General features: G+C 50.4%; 1 long non-coding RNA gene across 1 annotated transcript; it reads left to right on the forward strand.

Moving 5' to 3' along the window:
* Positions 9,618-10,435, forward strand: LOC110259935. Its single transcript, XR_002342425.1, has 2 exons — positions 9,618-9,800; positions 9,888-10,435. It is a non-coding gene; the product is annotated as an uncharacterized LOC110259935 (long non-coding RNA).

Raw genomic sequence — 24,904 nt, forward strand, 5'->3', positions numbered from 1 at the left:
AATAGACATATAAGGTACAGGGAACAAATTAGCAGTTACCAGATGGGAGAGGGGTGGAGGAGAGGTACTAGGGGAAAGGAATTAAGAGGTACAAACTACTAGATATAAAATAAGTTACAACAATGTAATGTGTACGGCACAGGGAATAAAGTTAATATTTTATAATAACTTTCTATGGAGTATTTTCTATAAAAATATTGATTACTCTGTTGTACACCAAAACTGATATTATAAATCAACTATACTTCAATTTAAAAACTTACACAGGAAGTTCCCACTGTGGCTCAGTGGTAACAAACCCAACAAAATCCATGAGGACACAGGTTTGATCCCTGGCCTCACTCAGTGGGTTAAGGATCCAGTGTTTCTGTGAGCTGTGGTGTAGGCTGCAGATGTTGCTTGGATCCTGCATTGCTGTGGCTGTAGTGTAGGCTGGCAGCTGTAGCTCTGATTTGACCTCTAGTCTGGGAACTTCCACATGCCACAGGTGCAGCTCTAAAAAGCAAAAAACAAACAAAAACTCTTACACAGAATCTATGTGTTTTCATACATGAAATGTCATTTTCTATAAAAATCACTTGGGGAAGTAGTTAAAATGCAGATTCCTTAGTTCTACTGCAAGGGTTCTGATTCAGTAAGTCTTCCCTGAGGTCCAGGAATCTATATTCTAACAAGCATCTTCCCCCTTCCCCGATCCCCCCTCTATACACACAGTGAGAATTCAGTCACTGGTGATCCTGGGACCATACTTAGAGAAATGTCACTTTAGTCCCTGGACACTTGGAATTACAGTTTGGCATGCTAGCAAACAAGAGTCCAAAGGCTCATGTTTTATCCTAAATGACCATTCTCCGTGTAACTGTCTTCTAACTTTAAGGCTTACAGGACGCTTCTCTTCCTAGACTGTGTGGTCCAGGCTCACACACCTGCATTTGGGGACCTTCAGGCTTTAAGGATTCCTCACTCTCTCTCACCTGCTCCACCTCCTACCTACAGCTGGAGGTGCCAGGTCTATGCAGAACCTGTTCCCCTGCTTGTCGGGCGAGTGTGGATGAAACAGGCTTTGGGGTGGGATAGGCTTGAGAGGAGGGAACCTGGGGACGGCCCACTCCAGCCTCTTATGACACCAAAGGCTGGTATGTGATCATGTACAAAGGCTCACAGATAAGCAGTCACACTCACCAGCCTACCCCCCCACCCGCCCCCCGGTAGCAGGTGCAATTGCATAGACAAATATGGCAAAGGAATGGCCCCATTCACCATCCTCAGATCAAACACACAGTGTTCACAACAAGGAATCCAATCCAACTCCCTGAGAGGTGGGGCAGGGCTTTCGAACACTCTGTGTTCCCCAGAGCTTTCAATCAGCCCTTGGCATCAGGGTTCTGGAACGTGGTCCCCTTTCACCACCAGGAAAAAAGCCTCTGTGGGTGAGAAGCTGCTTTCCTGGGCATAGGGTTTGGCCACCAGCCAAAGGAGGGGAAGGAAGATGTCACCAGGCCGCCTCTCCTTAGGGTTTCTCTTTTTCTGGCTGCTCTTGATGATCAAGCATAAATCTCACCACAGAGAAACTACACATGTTCTGGTCTTTAGCGCTCAGCACCCAAGTCACACTGAATCCGAATCCGCACGTAAACACCGTGAGAGAGAACTGCAATTAGCCTCAGCTCAAGACCAGGACATGGATGCTCAGAGCGCATCAGGGCCCTGCAGGGGGTGGGGCTGGGTTTTTAATTAAGGCAATGAAGACTCTCCTCTGTCTCAGGGTGACTGATTCTCCTCTCTGACACCTGACATGGGTCACAGCACCCTCTATGTCCCAGCAGGTTTGAGTCGCTTTAAACCTTAGCTTTGACCTTAACGGTGGCATGGTCCGATACGGGAGCCACAGGTCAGAGGTGGCCACTGAGCACCTGGAGTGCAGCTAGCGTGAACTGAGATGCGCTCTAAGTGCAACATACACACCAGGTTTTGCAGACAACCCCAAAAAGGGGTGTAGGTGTAAAATACTTTACTGTTGTGTTTTATCGACTGCAGGCTGCAGTGATTGGATTTGAGATGTACTCGGTTAGAGAAAATATTAAGATGACTCTCATCTGTTTCTTTTTTTTTTTTTTTTAATGGCTGCACCTGTGGCCTATGGTAATTCCCAGGCCATAGACTGAATCCGAGCCACGGCTTTGGCAACGTTGGATCCTTTAACCCACAGCACTAAGCTGAGATTGAACCCTCGCCTCTCCAACAACCCAAGCCACTGCAGTCAGATTCTTAACCCACTGTGTCACAGAGGGAACACCTGTTTCTCCTTTTTTAAAAATATGGCTACTAGAAAATATAAAATCATATATGACTCCGGCTTTATTTCTACCAGACAATGTCTCGTTTCCCTTTCTGAAGTGTCCTGAGTCTTATCCAAACAGAGGAAGATGGGTGCCTTATCATGTGCCTGCAGAGCCCAAGTCAGAAAAATACCACTAGCCCTCTGGTCCCCACTTTCCTGCTCATCACCACACATTCATAAAGGAACCGTACCAGTCTCTGAAAGCTGCTGTAACAAGTTGCCACAATTTGGGAGGCTTCAAACAATGGCAACTTGTTCTCCCATGGTTCTGGAGATCCGAAGTCAGAAATCAAGGTGTTGGCAGGTCTGTCCTTCCAGGCAAGAAGGGAAAATCTGCTCCCAGCCCCTGGGGGCAGCCACCATCCTCAGCATCCTTCGTCTTGCAGCTGCATCACGCCAGTCTGCTTTTGTCATCACATGGCCTCCCCCCCACCATGTGTCTGTGCCAAGATTTTCCTTTTCTTATAAGGACACCAGCCATTGAATTAGGGGTCATGTTAATCCTGTGTGACTTCACCCTAAATACTAATTGCATCTGCAAAGAACCTATTTCCTAAAAAAGTTACATTCTGAGGTTCCAGGTAGAGCTGAATGGCAGGGGGTGGGAGGGAACATTATTCATCCCAGTAGAAGGACCTACTCAAGTGGGTGACCTGTTTTGATGACTAAAATAGGCACATGAGGAGAAGCAGTATCACAGGCACAGCCTCTGATATGGGTTTGCCTCCATTCTTTGAGTGACTGACAGATTACTTTTAAGATGCCAGGGTGGGGTGTGGAGGGCCCAGCCCTGCCCCAGAGGGGCTGTGCGGGGGCAGATCCCCATGAATGGAAAGTTGGGACTAGGTAGTTCCGGGACTGCAAGGCAGTGGGTTCTGAGAGCTGCCTCCACCAAGTCCCCCTCCCCACCAGCCCACCACCATGGCTGAGCTTGCTGTCCCAGGAAGTGACCCACGGCAGGGGCATCATAACCAGGACTGGCTGAGTCATCAGCTGGGACCCAGGGGTCCCAGATCTACACTAGTATTACTAGTCAGCTGTTTCAGGGGCTGGGGACATGCCTCTGGGTCAAGAGGCTCAATGCCGCCCAGTCTCCCATGGGGGCAGGGGATGCTCCCAGCTGTAGGGATCCGACCTGTGGGGTAGACACGTCTTATTTCAATGCCGGACTCAGAGGGCGGGGCCCTGTGACATAGGATATGAGGGGAGCTCAGAAAGACCCTGGGACTTGGTGTGTTTTTTGGGCTTCTGAAGGAAGAAGGAAGGCTCAGGCAGGGAAAAGCACCTTGCCTGTGGGGGGGTGTGCTCTGGGACACAGGCATAGGACACCATCCCCAAACCATGAAGCTGGGCACCCCGGATACAAGGAAGACACTCTTGCTGCCCCAAGGCTGTAGAGACATTTAATCCTCACAACGAGCCTGGGCAACAGATATTATTATTGCTCCAGGAATTCATTAAGGGTCTTAGGTGCATATAGCAGAATCTACCCTGGCTAATTTTTGAGGTGGGGGGGTGAGGTCCATTCCTGTAGCCTGTGGAAGTTCCCAGGCTAGGGGTTGAATCAGAGCTGCAGCTGCTGGCCTATACCAGAGCCAGAGCAATGCCAGATCCTTAACCCAGTGAGCGAGGCCAGGGATCAAACCTGCATCCTCATGGTCACTAGTCAGGCTCGTTTCTGCTGAGGCACAGTGGGAACCCCCTACTCTGGCTAATTTAAGCAGAAAAGGTTTCTTTTTCTAAAAAAATTAGGTTGCTCTGTGTTCAGGGTGGGAGATGATACTGGGTTTGTACAGTAGATACAGATAACATACACTATGGGGGGGGGGGCTTTAACAAGCATGCAACTGCCCTGGTAGCCCCAATGAGCCCTGCTGCTGCAGTCCCCAGAGACCCAGCTGCCAGCACGTGCATCCGAAGCAGCCAGTGCCAGAGTCACCTCCCCACCCCACCCCAGTCACAGGCACGTCTTAGGTGGCTGCATCTGGTTTATGACCCGGGGCTTGGATCAAAGAGAAGGAGTTCTGCTTCTGTTTGTGAGTTCGGCCTCACAGCATGGGCACTTCCCGCAAGGCTCTCCTTAACAGGTGAGCAAACAGAGGCACAGAGAGGTGGAGTAACTTGCCCAAGGCAACACAGCTAGCAATGGCAGAGGGTCCAATCCACATCCAAGCCCTCTAGTTACAGAGGGAGCCCTCAGGCTGACCGGGAGATGGGAGGGGTCATGTCCAGCAGAGAGGCCTGTGTGACCTAAAGCTCAGAAGGAAGGGGCTGCTCGTTGTTGGGAACCTGTTATTCCTCATATCCTGCTGAAAGGGGCAACGAGAGAGGGGCTGGGAGGACACACGGAACTCCCGCTGCCTGACACTCATCAGTTACTTGATTCTAGGGCCCAGAGTGCCCAGTTGCCTGGTCCAATGCAGCAGACCCAGAAGGGGGCCTGGGGCTCCACGTGCAGCCTGCTGGCATCACTCAGCCCCACGTGCCCACCAGACCCAACAGGCCTCAGAGCTGGATGGTCTGTGGGTGAGGCTGACATTGATGGTAAACAGAGACATTCCAAACCTGGAGGAATCGGAACAATGCGTCACCAGGACCTGAGGGCAGGGAGGGGACGCTGGGCAGGGTTCCATCCAGGCCCAGCTGCAGTGGCCTTTGCAAATACTCCAAGTGCCTACTGTGTGCAAGAGGTGGGGGAGAGGCATTCCTGAGCTCCCTGGCCGGACCCCGTGGCGGCCGGCCCACCTGCATGGTGCAGGGACAGCCTCCACCCCACAGAGTGGGGCGAGTTTCTATCTGGCCTCTCCTCTACCTCTCTGGCTCCCTGAGAGCTTGGGGAGGGGCAGGCGGGGTGGCCATCGTGGAGCTACCCATCTCCATGAAGGCGGGTGTCACCCCCCCATCAGTGGGACCTGGAGCCAGCTGCCCCTTGGCCCTATGGGTACCATGCATTCCTCTCAAGCTGGAGTCTGAGCCAGAAGGTCTAAAACAAACATCTCGAGAGAAGTGAGGAGTGTAAGGACTCTAGACCGAAGTGGATGGTGGCAAGGGCAGAGCACACCTGAATTGTTCCCCTGAATTGTGGGAAGGTCCTGGAGATAGAGTCTGGCCTGCAGGAGGCCTCCCCACCCACCCTCCTTGCTCCTGAGGTTTGCTCCTGGTTCCCACCCCAGGTCTCTTCTGGCAGGGACTCAGATGGTGGATGTCAGTGCCTCGCCTGGCTGGCCCCCATCACCTTAACGCCCAGCCTCTGGGTGGGTCTCTGGGGCCTTGGAACAGCCAATAGCCAACCATCCATCCCATCATCAGTATGTCCAGAGCTACACAGCTCAAAGTATGGTCCAAAAAGTGTTCCCATTCAAAAAGATACCCACACCCCTATGTTCACGGCAGCACTCTTTACAATAGCCAAGACATGGAAACAAGTGAAATGCCCACTGACAGATGAATGGATTAAGACGATGTGGTACATATACACAAGAATACTACGCAGCCATAAAAAAGAACAACATAATGCCATTTGCAGCAACATGGATGCAACTAGAGATTCTCATAAGTGAAGTCAGTCAGAAAGACAAAGACAAATACCATATGATATCACTTATATGTGGGACCTAAAATATGGCACAGATGAACCTACCTACAGAAAAGAAACAGTCTCACTGACAGAGAACAGCCTTGTGGCTGCTGAGGGGGAGGGAGTGGGATGGACGGGGAGTTTAGGGTTAGTAGATGCAAAGTATTCCATTTAGAAGGGATAAGCAATGAGGTCCCACTGTACAGCACAGGGAACTATACACAATCTCTTGTAATAGAACATGATGGAAGATAATATGAGAAAAAATGTGTGCACATATATATATATATATATATATGACTGGGTCACTTTACTGTACAGCAGAAATTGACAGAGCATTGTAAATCAACTCTAATAAACAAATTTTTTAAAACCCTAAAAGCGTTCCCACTGCTCTTGAATTGCTGAGCCCCACATGGGGAGTGAGGGTTTAGAAATCTTTATAGCCACTGCTGCAACCTGCAGGTGGGTGATTGACAACTGTCACCTGTTATGAAAGTACTGGTTCATGATGAACCCGCCGTCAAAAACATGCAAACTGGTCCCACACCGCAGACCTGACCAGCACCTGACTCCACGAACTGCAGGGAAAAGCTTCCCCTGGGAGCCAGTAGGACCACAAGCCTCGTCCTCTTTCCCTTTGTCTCTCTGAGCTCAGATCCCTGGGAACCTCTGGGAGCTGCCAGGGACTCCCTGAGGGGCAGGGAGTGGCGTGTCCTGGATGAAATTCTGGGGGGGCCCGACGACCCCACAGAGGGGACATCCAGGAGCACTGTTAGCCCTGCCCTCTGCTCTTTAGCACTAGCCCCTTCCCTTCCCTCTGGAGCCTCGTGGGGGCTCTCCCTGTAACTTCAGCATCCGGGCCCAGAGATTCGCCCCAGAAGCTGGGTTAGGCACCAGATTGATGAGGCCCTGCCCTCAGGCCGAGAGCAGGTGTCGGAGCCACAGACAAGGAACAAAAACCAGTAAAAGAACCAGGGGATTTCAGGTGGAAATAAAACAGGACAATGGGATAGGGAGCAAATGGGGTGGGTTGGGGAGGGGGGTTGCAGCGTGTTAACTGGGGGACAAGATGCCATCCACAGGTGGTGGGACTGTTGACAACTTAACCAGGCAAGGGGGTCATCTTAGACGCTTTCAAGGTAAAGGAGGCAGACAGGAGGAGCTGAGTGCGGCGGGGGTGGGGGGTGGGGTTGCGCTGGGGGCATGAGGCCGGGGCCTTTATACCGCCCCAGTTCAAGTTCAGCCCCGCCTCTCCGCTGTTAGTCTATACTGGTCCCACTGCCTCTGTCAGAAGCGATGCAGGCGGGGCAAGCAATCGGCCCCTCTGACCTGCTCCCCCCTCCCAAGTGTAAGTGGACAGGAGGTCCTGCCCAAAACAGGGTGCACATTCCCAGGGCCCTCAGATCTCACCACAGACCTGGGGTGGGGTCCAGGGAACGGTATGATCCGTTCCAAGTCCTATGCCACCCCCTCCTACCTGCAGATGCATCGCAGCCTTCCTGGGGTGCCATCGGCGGTGTGAGTTCTGAGATGCGCTGAAAGTGGAGGCAGCTGCAGGAAGGGGGAGCCCGGGCTGTGCTCCCTGCCCGCCCGTCGAGTGGCCCCCTTGGCTGCTCGGTCTGCCTGGCCTCTGGGGCAACAGGCTTCCAACCTCATCCTCACTCTCTGCTGGGTGTTTCCCCCGTTCCACGTGCTTTGGACTTTGGAGGAAGCCTGGTTGTGAGGCGGAGCGTCAGGACTTTGGGGCTCCTGCTCCACCAGCCTTCGTAAGTGAATTGCGTTCTCCCTCCACTCAACACATTCCCCGCAAAAGAAGCAAAAAGTACGCACTGATGAGCTCCCAGGTCTGCAGGTCAGAAGTCCAGACACCGCGGCGGGACTGGGTTCTCTGCTCTGAGCTTCAGGAGGCTGAAATCCGGCTCTTGGTTTCTGTCCAGAGGCTCCAAGAAAGGAAGGCCACTTCCCAGCGTTTTTGGCTGTTGGGGGAACTTGGTTCCACCCCATGGCCCAGCTTCCTTGCTGGCTGTCAGCCCAGCCTCTCTGGGCTCCTAGAGACATTCCTGCTCCCCACATTCCTGCTCCCATGGCCCCCAAGACCCCCATTTTCAAAGCCAGCAACAGTCATGTCCTCCTGGAATCTCCGATTCTCCTTTCCGCTACTGGCCGGAAGCAAACTCCCTGCTTCTAAAGGGCTCTTGTGATGAGATTAATCTCACCTGGGTCATCCCTCTTTGGATGAACTCAAAATCCACTGCTAAATTCCTTTTTGCTGTGTAGGATAACAGAACCACAGGGGTCATAGCTCATCACGTGCACAGGTTCCCCTACACCTAAAGGGGGCGGATTATACCAGGGTGAGGGTCCCTGGGTGCTGTTCTTTCAGTGCTGCCTACCCGGGCCAGCATCTGGTCCCAGCTGTGCCACAAGGACCTCATCTGAGACCTCCCAGTCAGGGGACACCGTGCTAGGCTGGGACCCGGGAGTCTGCTTCTGCTGCTAGCTGGCTGTGTGACCTTGGGCTGGTCCCCATTCTCTGGGCCTCAGTCCCCCATCGGTACACCAGGGAGATTGAGCTATGGGAGGCTCCCCCTACTGACTGCCCTTTCAAGTCACCTGGAGAAGCTTTTAAAAAAATATAGTGCCTGTGAATTCCTCTTGTGGCTCAGCAGGTTAAGAACGGAGCTGGTATCCATGAGGATGTGGGTTTACTCCCTGGCCTCACTCTGTGGTTTAAGAATCCGGTGCTGCCGTGAGCTGCGGCGTAGGCTGGCAGCTGCATCTCTGATTCAACCTTAGTCTGGGAACGTCCATATGCCACAGGTGCAGCCCTGAGAAGAAAAAATATATTTATAGTGCCTGCACCCCATCCTGCACGAACCTAGCTTAATGAGTCTGGGGTGGGGCCTGCCCAGGAGATTGAGTTCATCAGCCAAGGCTGAGAAGCACAGAATTGGAAATTTTCTAAAGGGGAGACTCCTGATCCTAGCGGCACATTAGGATCCCCTGGGGAAGATGTCTTTTTTTTAAAGACCAGTGCCTTGGCTCCACCTTAGATGCCAGCTGAATTGGTTGGAGGTGGGGCTCCTGGCAGCTGCATCTTTTAAAATCTCCTTGGGGTCAGGGGCGAGGGGCAGAGGTTGCCCAACGCCTCCATCGTGTGATTGTAATTCCCCACATGGGCTTCTTCTGGTGCATGGGGTGGGATGGAGGCAAGAAGATGCCTGATTGAAGGATGAAGTTGGGATGGGGAGGGGAGACCTCATTCCAGGTCAGCCCCGCAGACTCCGCCATGGGATCCTGACCTTCCCACTTCACAGGATCGAGGATTAAAAAGCCATCATGTCCCTGGCTGCTCAGAGTGCTTGCTCCCAAAATGGCAATAATGACAACCGTTGGGGACTCCCTGGGGCAAGGTGGGGCAGGTGCCTGGCTCCATCAGACCTCCCCAGGCCCTGGAAGGTCTCCTGATGCCTCAAGCCGCTGGAATCTCAGCCCTGGGAATGGGCCCTGGCCCTCTTTTCAGGGTGGCCACTGCTTATTCTGCACCATTTCCTTCCAAACAAACAGCTTCCCCTACGAGGAGCTTATCAGAGCACGTCCAGGGTGGGCAGGGCCGGATTTCTGCCCCGGGCACTCCCCGGAGGTGGGAAGGACCAGAGGATGTGGCCCTGGCAGGGCTGACTGACCGCGGGCTGGTCCTAGACCCGAGTTCCAGGCAGGGCGCTGCAGCTCTCGCTGTCTGCCCCGGGCACCCAGGAGGGGGGGGTCTCCTTCAGTCTTGGAATAACGCAACCTCGCCGAAGAGGACCAGCCCGCTGGCCGGTGAGCCACGCGCTTCGATGGCGGCTGCCCAGGTACCTGTCTCCGTACCTGTACCAGGTACCTGTCTTGTAGGGCCCTGGGGCTGGGTCTCTCTATAGGAACCCCCCTCCCAGCCTGCTCCTTTCAATAATGTTTCCCTCGCAGGGCCCAGAATGATCTGTGGAAAACGAGAACGGACGCAGTCACGCTCCTGCTGAAATTTTCATGGATCTGCCATTGCCCCGAAGATCAAACTCCTACCAGGTCCTGTGAAAGCTGCTCGGGGTGGTCCCTGCCTGCCCATTTCTCCTCCCCCCACCCCCTACCTTTGCTCATTCCAGTCCCAGCAGCCTCTATTCTCCTCAGACAAGCTCAGAGACTTCCTCCCAGGGCCTTCGCACCTGCACTTTTTGTGTTTTTTGGTTTTTGGCCACCCTGCCGCGTGTGGCGTTCTCAGGGCAAGCAATTGCCTGTGATCTACACCAAGGCTCTGGCAACAGGATCCCTAACTCACTGTCCTGGGCCGGGGATCGAACCTGTGTCCCAGTGCTCCAGAGATGCCGCTGATTCCGTTGTGCCATAGAGGGAATGCCCGCCCTTGCTCTTTATTCCCTGTGGCTGGTCATTCTTCTCTTCTACCTGTTACCCTTCAGAGACCTTCCCCAGTCACCTTGCCTAAGACAGCCCTCCTGGAGTTCCCATCGTGGCACAACGGGAAAGAACCTGTCAGGTTCTTTCCCGTTGTGCCACGATGTGAACCAGCTCGATGTGAACCAGCTCGTTGTGCCAGCTCGTTGTGAACCAGCTCCATGAGGATTCAGGTTCGATCCCTGGCCTCGCTCATTGGGTCAGGGATCCGGCATTGCTGCGAGCTGTGGTGTAGGTCATAGATGTGGCTCAGATCCCCGGTTGCTGTGGCTGTGGTATAGACTGGCAGCTGTAGCTCCAATTCGACCCCTAGCCTGGGAACCTCATATGCCATGGGTGCACCCCTTAAAAAACAAACACCCAGCCTTACCATCACTGTCTCTGTCACCCTGACTTATTTTATCCCAACACTTAGCACTATTCGAAGTATCTTCTTTATCGATTTGGGTTTTTTCTTTTCTTCTTTCTTTTTGTCTTTTTAGGGTTGCACCCAAGGCATATGGAAGTTCCCAGGCTGGGGGTCAAATCAGAGCTACAGCTGCCAGCCCACACCCACAGCCACCGAAACACCAGATCTGAGCTGCGTCTGTGACCTACACCACAGCTCACGGCAAGGCCGGATCCTTAACCCATTGATCGAGGCCAGGGATTGAACCTGCATCCTCATGGATACTAGTCAGATTCATTTCTGCTGAGCCATGATGGGAACTCCTGATTTGTGTTTTTTCTTCATGCTCTGTCTCTACCCCCCAGAAAGTAAACTCCTCAAGGACAGAGATCTTGTCTGGCCTGTTTGCTGTGATTTCTTAGGCCTGGCAAAGTGCTCCGTTAAGTGTGGGCTGAATGAATGAGCAAAAGAAAGGGACAAATTTCAAAACGCATAGGGGTTTAGAAATAAATATGTCACCATCCCAGATGGAATACACGCCAAGAATTGTTCTACATTCTTTAAGTATATGAACTCACTTCATCTTTCAACGACTATACGAGGTAGGTTGTAGAAGTATTATTCACCTTTTACAGGTGAGAAAGTGAAGGAACAGAGAGGTTAGGTGACCTGCCCAAGGTCACACAGCTAGTCAAAGCGGGGCATAGCCAGTTCCCGATGCTGTGCCATCTATGGGGAAAGCGTGGTGTGATGCAAATTGTTTATTGGTTGTACAAGACAGAGAAAATCCATTTTGCTACACGTGGCCACCCCCACGTGGGTGTAATCGGGCTGCAAAGGGCAGGGGGCAGGGGAATGAGGGATTTCCTAAAAGAAGCAACAGAACTTAAGGCTGGATAAATCAGAAGTCCCAGGTGCTTCCTGCCACCCCAGGCTGTTTCCCTGTTTCCAGAGTGCAAAGATGGTGGGACAGGCAGGAGAGGTGACAGTGAGTGGGGCTCCGATGGCAGAGATGGGCACAAGGATCTAGGTCAAAACCTCGGGGTGGAGTGCAGTGCACACCTGTTGTTTCTGCTTGCATGGTGTGCAGGCCCCCTGCCTCTGCCATTCTCTTCTGGGAACTATGCCCTGGCTGGGGCAGAGGGGCTGTCCAACTGCCTAGCCTTCTCCTGGCTGTGGGGTGGGCACGCGACCCAACTGAAGCCCATCAAATCCCCTCTCCAAGTAGGGAGTCCCAGCTCAGGGATGCAGGAGGGAAGGAGGGAAGCGATGCCCATTCCAGACGCTGCTCAATGCGTGCACATCCTTCATGGCTGGGGAGCCACCCCGTCACGCTCTCATTCCTCAGAAACCCCTGCCTCCCAGTCTGACCTCATTTCCTACCACTTCCTCATTACCCCTCATTACCTGCCACACTCCCATGACATTGTCCATTTCTGTTCCCCAGACAAGCTCCTTCTGGCCCCAGGACATTTGCACCTGCTGTTCCTGCAACTTGGAACACGCAGCTCCAGACTTTCCTTTGCACAATTGGCTTCTTCTCATTTGCTCAGCCTCTATCAGAGGAATCCTCAGAGAGACCTTCCAAAATCATCGGGCTGAACCCTGACCCTACCTGGTCAGTGTCTACCACATCCTCTGGTTGTGTTTTTTCATGGCACACGTCATCACAGCTGAGGTTATTTGGCTGGTTTATTTTTCTCTGACGCTCATCGCTTGGATGTAAGCTCAGGAGAGCCCTTCTCTGAGTCTCACCTCCCACTGCCTCCAGGGACCTGGCAAAGCCCCTGGCCCTTGGTAGGTGCTCAAGAAATAACACATGAATAAAGGAATGAATGAATGGAACAATGGATTAAGTCTAACCCCAGGGAATCCTCATAGGGAGGACTTCAAGGAGTGAGACAATGAGGGAATTCTTTGTTCTGTTTTCAAATGGAAAACTGGGGCCCTGTAGGAGAAGAGGTGGCCGCCTCAGAACTCGCTCTACCTGTTTGTCCGTCCCCTCGGGAGCAGAATTTCTCCATGCTTAGGCTTTGGGGTGACTTTCTGTGATTGTGAGCCGATTCTCCCCAAAGGCAGGGAATTCCCATCCCTGAGCTTCCCTTTCTCCTCTTCCCACGCTTCCAGGAAGGAGTCTTTGCTTCCCTTCTTTGTGGCCGGAGAAACCTTTGAACACCTGTATCGGAGGCACCTGGGAGGTGGGAGGATGTGGGGACAGGTGGTGACAGGCTGGGTCCTGCCCTGTGCCTGTCCAAACGCATCGGCTGGCATGTGGGTGGTGTGGTCCGACTGGTTGGGCAAGGATAGGGTGTGGCCTGGCAGGGGTGCCAGCCGGTGAACTGTGACACCCCCACCCTGGAGATGGGCCGTTGTTCCAGGGAGACGGCTGGGCTCCCAGGCGCTCCAGCCCCCATCCATACTGGCTGTGGGTTTGAGACCCTCCACTGAAGAAGCTCGAAGACCCCTTGGCCTCTTTCCAGGAGCCAGGGAGGTGATGGGTCCACAGCTATTATTCTTTCGTTGGGAGGAAGCAGAATTTGCCCTCCTGAAATAATATGCCTCTTTTGGCATGTTAATTACTTTAAGCTGGTTATTTTCTGTGGAAACGGTGGATGCGGGAAAACTGTGAAAACCAAGCGGGAGTTACCCTTGTGCAAGAAATATTTACACTTAGAAGGGGACTTCTCATGTGTCACAGTGTCTCCCTCTGTACCTGGAAGAGGACGATGCCCAAATCTCTAGAAACTTATCTATGAAGCAGGCAGTGACTTGAATTTGCATAGCAACCTTGTCCTTGTTTGCTGAGCTTTTCCAGCCACCTCCCAGGACCGGCTCTCCCCGCCCCCCACATCCTCTTTTGTCTTTAGCTGAAGAGGACATTTCAGGTGAGGGCTTTGGCCATTTGGGGGCGTGACTCAGGGGTCTTGGGTCTCTCCCCGTATATCCATTATTAAACTTTTGTTTTATTTTTCTCCTATGAATCTGTCCCATGTCAATTTAAATCTTAGACCAGCCAGAAGATTCTAGAACAGGGGGAGGAAATTTCTTCCTTCCTGGCACATTCACCCACCAAATAATTGCTGAATACCTACGAGGTATCAGCCTTATACTGCCTCTTGCTCTCATGCGGCCCACATGGTGCCAATTATTGTTCTGAGCAATTCACGTGTACTAATTTGTTCAGCTCTCACTACAGCCTCTGAGATGGGTACCGTCATCCTTTTTAATCCGACGGGTAAATGGAGGTACAGAGAGCTGAGAAATTTGTGAAAATTCCACAAATGGGCTAAACTATATTCCTCCTAAATTTATAAACGTTCGGTTGAAGTCTTAACCCGCAGTATCTCAGAATGTGACTGTTTTTGGAGACAGATTTTGTTTTTTTTGCAACAGGGTTAAATGGGTTAATGTATGAGAACCACTTAGAATGGTACCTTTTCTATCCGTTTCCCAGCTGATGGGGTAAAGTTACATCCCTGCTGGGACCGAGGTCCAAGAGGCAGCTGCAGACATGGGCTCCAGCTCCCCGACCCCTTCCTTCTCTCCCCTAGCTGCTCTCCTCTGGACCATTCAGACCCCCCCACCCCCAACCTCTTCCTCTCCCTGCTCAGGGGGTGAAGGGTCCTGTTTTCTGCCCCAGCACAGGCTCTGAACTTCTGGTGAACTGTGGCACCACCATCGAATAGGAGCTGCAGCTGCCGGCCTATGCCACAGCCACAGCAATGCTGGACATGGATCCAAGCCACGTCTTCGATCTACACCACAGTTCCCAGCCACACTGGATCCCTAACTCAATGAGTGAGGCCAGGGATTGAACCCACGTCCTCATGAATACTTGTTGGGTTCGTTTCTGCTGAGCCACAGTGGGAATTCCAGGAGATGGTGGGTTTTTAGAGAGGTAATTAAAGCAAAAATGAGGCCATTGGCTTGTCTTAGAGGAAGAGGAGATCAGCACACACACATACAGAGGGAAGATGATGCCAGGACACAGGGAGGAGAGGTCCATCTACAAGCCAAGGAGAGAGGCCATGAAAGAGACTAACGCTGCCGACACCTTGATCTTGGGCTTCCAGCCTCCGGAACTGAGATAGTCAGCTTCTGTGGTTTTAGCCGCTCATCTGTGTCCCTTTGTTACAGCAGCCCTAGCAGACCACCACAGAGGTGCAGGGCCTGGATATGGGTGGAGAGAACCGGGAGCACCTGACAAGTTCCAACTCCCTCCATAGGTGCTGGAGGCAACCTGCACCCAGCTGAGCCTTCTCCTTGTGGTCTTTGGAGAGTCTCAGTGAGACTTGGAAAGAGACCAGCATTCTCTCTCTCTCTTTTTTTTTAGTTGAATTTTTATAAAGTATAGTTGATTGACAATGTTGTGCCAATTTCTGCTGTACAGCAAAGTGACCCAGTCATACATACATACATACATATATTTCCTTTCTTATATTATCTTCCGTCATGGTCTATGCCCAGAGAATGGATATGGTTCCCTGCGCTATACAGTAGGACCTCATTGTTTACCCATTCTATTTTTAAATATTTTTGTTATGATTGCTTTACAGTGTTCTGTCAATTTCTGCTGCACAGCGAAGTGACCCAGTCATACCTATATATGTTCTTTTTCTCAAATTATCCTCCATCATATTCCATCCCAAGTGAGTAGATATATGCTTCCTTGGGCTATACAGCAGGGAATAGTTTGCATCTGCTAACCCCAAACTCCCTGTACATCCCACCCCCTGCCCCAATGACAACCACAAGTCTGTTTTCCATGTCAGCATTCTTTTTTATTCCTTTTTGTTTGCTTTTTTTTTTTTTTTTTTTTTTTTTTTTTGCTTTTTAGGGCCACACCCACAGCATATGGAGGTTCTTAGGCTAGGGGTCGAATCAAAGCTCCAGCTCCAATACCACAGCCACAGCAATGTAGGATCCAAGATGTGTCTGCGACCCACACCCCAGCTCATGGCAATGTCGGATCCTTAACCCACTGAACCAGCCCAGGGATCAAACCTGAGTCCTCATGGATGCTAGTCAGATTCCTTTCTGCTGAGCCACGACCAGAACTCCCCATGTCAGCATTGTTAACGCACGATTGTCTGTTACTCACTGCGGGCCCATGCATCCCCTAAACTATCTCCAGGATTGCCAGTACATAAGCCCCACACTTTGGGAAGTATAAACTGGACCAGTTAGGACCAGCCTGCCCCTGACAACACACAGGCCCCTGTGGCCCAGTGGTCAACTCTCCCAGACACTTGCAGGACAGCTGAGCATCTTCGGATTCCCCAGACCAGCCCTTAACTCTAGGATCTGTGTGGAACTGACCATCCTAAGTGGTCTTCTGGAATCCCAACTTGTGGTCTGACCCCTTTGTGACCTCATGGTGTAGGGCAGGGCTTCTCAGCTTAACGTGCATGTGCGCCTTCAGGGGATCCTGTTAAAATGCAGATTCTGATTCCGTAGGTCTGGGTAGAGCCTGAGATGTTGCATTTCTAACAAGCTCCCAGGTGATGCTGATGCTGCTGGCAGGTGGGGAGGGTGACTCAGGAGCTGGGCGCACGTGAAGACTTCATCAGACTCTATGGGTCCCCACCGTGCATTGGAGCCCAGTGCTTGGAGAGGTGGTTAGTCCTCTTGGGAGCAGGAATATTTAGAGGTCATTTCAGGACAAAAAAGCAAAACAAAACATTTCCTTACTTAATCTTTAACCAAAAGGCTCATTTGCCAGTTTCCTGGGATCTGCCATGAAGGAGGTCCTGGAATAATTGTTTCTAAGAGGGGGAATTAAAGCAAAAATGAGGACCAAGATTTCCCATCATGGCTCAGTGGAAACAAATCTGACTAGCATCCATGAAAACGCAGGTTTGATCCCTGGCCTTGCTCCGTGGGTTAAGGATCTGGCGTTGCTGTGAGCTGTGGTGTAGGTCACAAACGAAGCTCGGATCTGGCGTTGCTGTGACTACGGCATAGGCCAGCAGCTACAGCTCCAATTCGACCCCTAGCCTGGGGACCTCCATGTGCCATGGGTGTGGCCCTAAAAAAAGGCAAAAACAAAAACAAACGAGGACCAGTGTCTAGTAGACTTTCATCATCCTGGAGCGAGGAGAAAGCCTAGGAGCCTCAGCTCAGGCTCTGCAGTGCCATGTGAAATTGGGGTGCCCTGGGGAAGCCCCTAGAGCTGCGTGCAGCACTCAGGAACAAATACTGATGAAGGTCAATGCCTTATCCCCCTCCGGAATCTTACAACCTGGGCTCTGACATCCCAGGTTCCAATTCACCACGTGATCCAAGACAAGACTTGGACATCCATTCTAGAATCTTCTAACGCCTTCCTCTAGGATCCCTCACCTTCAAGCCCAAAAGACACGTCTTCAGAGAGGCCTTCCTTGCTTTGATATCCGTGACTTTTCTGTCTGCTACAATTCCCTCTCCAAGTCTGCTGTTTGTCTTACATCTTTTTTTAAGTACCGAGATCACTGATATTTTTTTCACTTCCTTAATAGCAGTTGCCACAACCTGTAATTATATGTTAGTTTATTTCTTTACTTATTTATCTCATGGCTCCTCCACTAAATTGTACCTTCTACTGGGTTGGGGCCCATGTCATTTTCTTTCATCTGTATTTCATTCATCTCCCAGTGCTCTATGGGCACCAGGCCCTTGGGAGTCCCTTGATAAATTGTTGTTGGATGAAGAAATAAGGACGCCAGCACTTCTGCATTTTAATGTGCATGTGATTCACCTGAGGATTTCGTTAAAATGCGGATGATGGAGTTCCCGTTGTGGCTCAGAAGGTTAAGAACCTGACGTAGTGTCCGTGAGGATGCGGGTTCGATCCCCGGCCTCACTCAGTGGGTTAAGGATCTGGTGTTTCGACAAGCTGCAGTGTAAGTCACAGATGTGGCTCCGATTTGGTGGTGCTATGGCTGTGGCATTGGCCAGCAGCTGCAGCTCTGATTAGACCCCTAATTAGACCCCCTGGGAACATCCATGTGACACAGTTGTGGCCATTACTGTTAAAAAAATAATAAAATAAAAAAATAAAAAAAATCAGTAAGTCTGGGTGGGCCTGAGTATCTGCATTTTCACAGATTTCTAGAGGACGCTGATACTTCAGTCTGTGGATTACCCCCTAAGAAGCAGTGACCCAGGGAAATTCTGTCCTTATCAGCCATCCAACCCATTATCACTATCGCCTTTCTCACACCTCAGTACCTGATGAGAGGTCTCAAGCCTTTCAGAAGTGAGGAAGGGGTTACTGAAACCCAAGAAGAAATTAGTAAGTAGGAGAAATGCAAGGAGCTCAGAATTACTGACACTGCAGAAGCTTAGCTGAGCACAGCACACCGGGCTTGTGGAGGTGTCACAGCCTACGTGACCAGATTTGTCTAGACCTAAGGGAGCCGAACAAAGAGGGACCCACTGTGCCCGTCCAGGACCTCTCCCGGCAAGGAGCTAGGCTGTTCCAGGGCTGGAAAATTTAATCTCTGCCTCACCTGCTTGTCTTCATTCTCAATGCCAAGTTCACCATGCACATCCTACGGGCCTGGATATTCCCCTGGCTGGTGCTCCATATTGCCTCAGTGACCCCATCTGTTCCCAACCCACCCAAGCAATCACACAAAGCACTTCCTAGCAGCAGAGAGATGCAAATGTAGGACAAGGTATGTCAAATGATGCCCTCCTGGGACCCCACCTCTGTGGGAAGGTAAGGTGGTCCTCCATCAGCCAACAAAACCTTCCTCAAAAGGATGTCCACACATCATGGGCCTAGGGTATGGAGAAATCCATTGCTAAATTTGATGCTTATTGACTATCACCACATTTAGTTAAAGGGCTGATGCAGTATCTCTCAAAATGTGGTCTACGCCCCACTAGCATCAGAAATACGTTGCAGTTGGAGGTGGGGAAATAGTTTGTTAAATACGCAGACTCCTGGATTCCACCTCAGACCTACTGTCCCCCGGGGAATTTGCATGGCTAATAGGTTCCGCCAGGTGATTCATATGTGTGGTTGCCTTTCAAAATCTCTGGGCTCATGTATTTGCTTCCTCCTCACTCTATGTAGGTTTTATTTCCTTTGTGTCAGCTCTATTGTGTGCATCTCTTTGATGGTAAGCTGCCTGAAATCATTTGGAAGCCAGATAGTAGAGAAAATAGGAGGCTTCATATGTGACTGGTGTCCTTGGGAATCACTCATGCCCCTTTGATGCTCTTCCTGCCAATGAATCCACCGTCAAAGCGCAGCTCACACAGAAGCTGCCCATTGATCCTTCTTCAATGCCCAAATGGAGCTATTCGGTCCCCGAGTCTTCAGAAAACATTCCCAGTGCTGTAGGAAACATCCGCATCCTTGGACACTCCAGTGGATCAAGCCAAGTCTTTGGTCCATTGAAGTGTCCAAGGGTGCGGATGTTTCCTAAACATCTGGCATCCAACATCTTCCCTAGCCTGAGAGAAGTTCCCATTACATGTGACCCCCAGACTCTGCAGACCTCTTTCTAAGGTTATTTCCTTTATACAGCTCCCTGGAGTGACTTCTTGAGTCTCCTTTGGGTTCGTCTTTCCCCAGACCAAGCATCATTGTAAAGTTTGAGTAGAGTCTTGGATTCCAAGTTATTACCATTTCTCACCTAATTTATCTGCCTGAGCCCATTCTGGCCCTCCTCAACCTTCTCCAGCCAGTGGTCATCAGATCATGTCCCTACTGCCTTAAAACCTTCAGCAGTGCTCCATCACTCCTAGAAGGAAGTCCCCATCCTACCTTAGCCCAACCATCTTCCCCGACCTCATCTTCGTGCTCCCCTTTCCGGCCACCCTGGCTTCTCTGAAATCCTCCTATCCAGCACGTCCCCACCCACAGGGCATTTGAACGTGCTGCTTCCTCCCTCCTCTTTTACCAAGCCAACTCCTAGGTATCCTTTGGTAACACCTCCTCAAAGAAGCCCTTCCTGATGTCTCTGCCTGGTTCAGGTCCTATTACTGTAAGCTTGAAGGGCACTGACTTTCTTGTCCTTCATAGCACGCTGTCACATCTGGCTGAGTAATTACTTAACTCATTAATTAGTTATAGTTAGGGTGCTTGTTTACCCCAGTTTCCCTGCAACAGGTCCTATTAATGATTATTGCCCCACTGCAATTATGAATAGCACCCCTTTCACTTTTTTTAAAAAATTGAAGTACAGTTGATTTATAATAGATTAGTTTCAGGTGTACAGCAAAGCAATTCAGTTAAATATATACATATTCTTTGTCAGATTTTTAATTTTTTATTATTATTATTATTGCTTTTTAGGGCTGCACCTGTGGCATATGGAAGTTCCCAGGCTAGGGATTGAATCAGAGCTGCAGCTGCTGGCAGCAAGGAAGGAAGGAACGATCATTTTTGAAAAATTAAAAATACTCGGAAAAGTATCAAGGATGCTCTCATAGACCCAAGGAATAATAATATTTATGATTGTGCAGAAGATCCCAGGAAAATAAAAACACACCCTGAGACACTCTTAACAACAGGAGCTTTTCTTCTCCTTTTCCTTCCTGGTGCCAGGCTCTACGCCATCTTTTGGAAGATGTGCCAAGAGAACTGGCCTCTGTCCATCTTGCGTGCTGGGAGACACCTGAGCCTTGCCAACAATATCCTGTGGGCCATCCTGGGTTCCAGACGTTTGGGTGCTAATGACACTGGTGGGGGCAGCCAGCTCCCCTGCTTCCTGTTACTCTTTCTGACCATATTTCAGGGAGATTCAAATCTGGGAGCACTCTGAAGCTCTGATCCTACGGTGCCAACAGTCCTGATGCAAACTGGGAACGGCATTAAAGCAGCCAGATGTTTTAGGTCTCAATGTCAGACATTTCTATAAATGGGAAAAACCCAGACTCAGCTCTCAGGTTCTGCCCACAGCACATTTGTGTTCATTACACGCCAGAAAAAGAGATGTGAGCTGTTCCCATTCTGGCTCAGTGGGTTAAGAACCTGACTAGTATTCATGAGGACTCGGGTTCTATCCCTGTCCTCCCTCAGAGGGTTAAGGATGTGGTGTTACCATGAGCTGCAGGGTAGGTCGCAGATGCGGCTCGGATCCCGCGTTGCAGCAGCTGTGGTGTAGGCCAACAGCTACAGCTCCAATTCAACCCCTAGCCTGGGAACTTCCATATGCCACAAGTGTAGCTCTAAAGAGGAAAAACGAGAGAGAGATGTGAAAGCCCCAAACAGCACAGGTATGGGCAGCCTCTCCAGGGGTTTGCAGAGTCTGTAGCTGTTGTTTTTGGTGATCAGTCATAAGTCAAATGGACAATATTTGTGCTGTGATTTCTTCTTGCACTGGTAGGAAGACAAGGAGAAGTGGTGAGACCCAGAGCTCCCAGCTTCACGTGGGAGCTCACCGGGGCTCGTTTCTTTGCTGGAAGCCATTGTCTCCATCCCGCCTCCAACCCCATCTGTGGAGGTGGGCGGCAGGGAGGAAATGGTCTCAGGAGTGCCTATTTCTCAGATCCCGCTGTGGGAACTCAGATTTCTTGACTCTCCATATGGCAGGCACTGAGGGTTTTTTTTTCCCCAGATGTCTCTTGATGGCAGGAATGCACACCCCGCCAAGCCCTGCCTAGAAGTGCTGATGGCAGGGCCTTTGGTTAGGCGGATCTCGCTCCAGAGTAGCCAAGAGAAAATGCTGCTTGCGAGGCCTCTGGATGTGCTTGCTCTATTCCAACATCCCGAAGCATTTAGAGCTGTAAGCCAAATGCAAAGTTGGACCCTAAGAGATGAAGTGGCTTGCCAAGATAACATGGCTAGTGGGAGATTTTTTTGCTGCTTGGCTTCATGACTTGCTTTGCCAATGAAATGTGAGCATGCAGAAGCTTTTAATAGCCAGTGGGTGGTTTATCATCTTATCGTCCCGATTTCCCGAGACCAGCAATGGTCCATAGAGAGGCTGCTCCACCAGCCTGTGTCCTGAAGTAAAGATATGGACGCATGGTAAAAATCAATCCCTAGTGGACATATAATATGAGCAAGATACATTAATACTTGTGTTGTAAGCCACAGAGATTATAGGATCATTTGTTATCATGCCATAACCTACTCTATCTTGACTGATAGATACAAAGTCTGCAATAGAACCCAGCCACCCCACCTCCACCTTAAAATTTAGCAGGTTAAATCAACACAGATTTAACTCAGAGTTTCTGTGGGTCAGGAAGCTGGGCATCTTAGCTGGATCCTCTGCCTCAGGGCCATTGAGGTATTGACCACAGCTGAGGTCTCATCTGAAGGCTCAATTGGGGAAGGATCTTCTTCCAAGATCACATAGTTATTGGCAGAATTATGGTCCTTGGGAGCTGTTGGACGGAGGCCTCTGTGCCTGGCTGGCTCTTTACCAGAACTTCCCTCAGTTCTCTGCCATGTGGGTCTCTCTAACCTGGTAGCTTCCATCACGAGAGCATGCAAGCAATAGAATGTCTCAGTAAGACAGAAGTCATGGTTCTTAAACCTAATTATGGAAGTGACATCCCATCATTGTTTCATTTTATTCTAGTCATTAAGAGTCATTATGTCCCACCCATACTCAAGGGGAGGGGAGTACACAAGGGCGAGGACACCAGGAGGCAGACCATGTGGGCCATCTTATCTACCAGTTTGTTTTCAAAGGAAATGGTTACTGAATGGAAGTTAGTAAAACCCATGACATCTGTGAAACACCCACCAACCAAAAGCAGGTTTCAAGGGTTGAATCACATTCATATTTGATCTATTCTCACCATGACTGTGAACTGAGACCACAGTTTCTTTTAGAGCGCCATCTTTTTTGACCAGAACCCACATATTCTTCTCCATCAGCTCTTCTGCTACAACTCCATGTTCTACTGGATTGTGTTGAGGTGATGGATCAGATTAGCCTCCTAGGCATGGACACCCCAAGTCATTCCTTCTGAGAACTGAAAAGAGTCAATAGGAACAGGTTATAAGAAACTGGAAGAACCTTAAAACGTTCAAGCTAGAAAGGACACACAAGAGATGACTGATTTCTCAAATATATTTGCTCCCCAACCCAGAGCCAACCATCACCACCTCCCAGCCTTCTCCATCATGCCTTCAAGATGCTGTATGTACAGTTCTCTTTCTCCATATGAGATGATCCTTTTATCAACTAGCTACAGCTGTGAAATAGACAGCCCTGATGCCTCAGTGATGTGCAACAGTGGACATCATTTCTCATTCACGTGTCTGAAGCTTGGCTGGAACAGCTCTGCGTCCCAGATGGAAGTTCTGTGGGTCATGTAGGAAAGCTCTGCTTCCATATCTTTCATTTTTCTGGAGCCAATGGGCCACCGGGGGTATATTCTGCATATGCACATGGCAAAAGCGCAGGAGGGCAAGCCCTATCGCCCAAGCACATTCCCAGCCTTTGCGTGTGTCAAGTCTGCAAACCTCTCATTGGTCAAAACCAGTCACATGGCTTAGCTCGAGGCTGAGACGGGAAGAATGCTCTCCTTGCCAGGAGGCTAGAGCTGCAGTGTGGATATACCCTACTGCATAGTGGGCTGAAGAACTGGGACCCAGAACTCAATCGAACACACTCTTACTTTTTGCCCACACCATGTTGAGATTTCAAACCATTAATGAAATACTTGGAGCAGGGATAGAGTGGGTGTGAGGCAGGTTTCTGTCTCCAATCTTCCTGGAGAGACAGGCACATATTTAAAGAGAGAAAACTAGAGATGCAAGTGGCAGGTGGATTGCACAGGTAGGTGGGGCTCTGAAGAAGCCTGGGAAGCAGGTGAGAAATGCAATCGATCATTCCTTTCTCTGAGTCCTAGAGAGGCATCTTTGCTGTCTGGCCAGGTGCTTCCCTGTGTGGGCCACGCCCCACCAGCAGGTGCGTGGGAGGGGATTTTAGGAGGACGCACGGAGTGAGAACAGAATTCCCTTTTCCAATGATCTTGCAATAGTTCTGACTACAAGAAGGAGACTTTCTCCTTCTATGCTAGCGTGACCCTAACACTTGCTGAACTCCTTTTTCAATAGACACTAAACCTCAGGTTCATGGACTCTTTCATGCAATAGTATCTAGTTAGAAAGTACTAACACTGTTTTCTTTGGGCAGTGTTTATATTTCAAGTTTGTCTTCTATTTTTGGTGGTTGGCATTGGTTTCCTGTTTATCACGATGATATAGAGCTTCCTTTTAAAAAACAAATATAGTTAAAAAACAGAGTTGACTTAAAGAAAAATATTAAGTGTATACTAGTTCAGGTGGCCTGTGGATATGATAAAAATCATGGCTGGACCCTGGTTAACATTTTGCAAAGTGCAATGTAATGGGAAGAGGTGAGCCAGGTTCAAATCCAAGCTCCCACCCAAATAGGGACTTTGGGCAAGTTATTGAAGTAGCTTCTCTGAGCCTCAGTTTCTTCATGGGCTGCTGGGTCACACAGATGGCAGGGCTTGTAAAGTAACTGGCACAGAGTGAGGGCTCAGCAAAGGGAAGAAACCCACCTGCTGCAGGTGTCCATTCTGCCAGAGCCTTCTGGGCGTTCTCAGGTGGCCATGGGACAGGCAAGCATCCCCATCCCTGCTGGTGACTGGGCCCTGTATGGCCTCCTCTGTGGCAGCCAGACCCCACTGTCCTCCCCTTTTACGTGGGGCCTCAGCTCAAAATGAACACCTTTCTGCCCCCTCTCTTGCTTGGGAAATGAAAGTCTTGACTAGCCATAGAATATCAGAATTTAAAAAGATGTGGCAGATCAGACACTAGAGCAGCTGAGGGACCTCAAGACTTGGGTCTTGGGGTAGCCCTTTGCAAGGGGCCCCAGATCTCCCTCAGATCTCTAATTTAGACCCAAGGAGGCTCTCTCTTTGCAGAACTCTGCAACAAGATTGAAAAATGTCTGGAGCATTGCCGTCATAGCTCAGCAATAACGACCTTAACTAGTATCTATGAGGATGCCAGTTCAATCCCTGGCCTCACTCAGTGGGTTAAAGATCCGGTGTTGCTGTGAGCTGCAGAGTAGGTCGAAGACACAGCTGGGATATGGCGTTGCTGTGGCTGTGGTGTAGGACGGCTAGCCTGGGAATTTCCATGTGCTGCAGGTGCATCCCTAAAAAGACAAAAAAAAGACAAAAAAAAAAAAAAAAAGAGAGAGAGAGAGACTGGGCA

This window comes from Sus scrofa, chromosome 3 (genome assembly GCF_000003025.6).
Source record: "Sus scrofa isolate TJ Tabasco breed Duroc chromosome 3, Sscrofa11.1, whole genome shotgun sequence".
NCBI lineage: Eukaryota > Metazoa > Chordata > Mammalia > Artiodactyla > Suidae > Sus > Sus scrofa.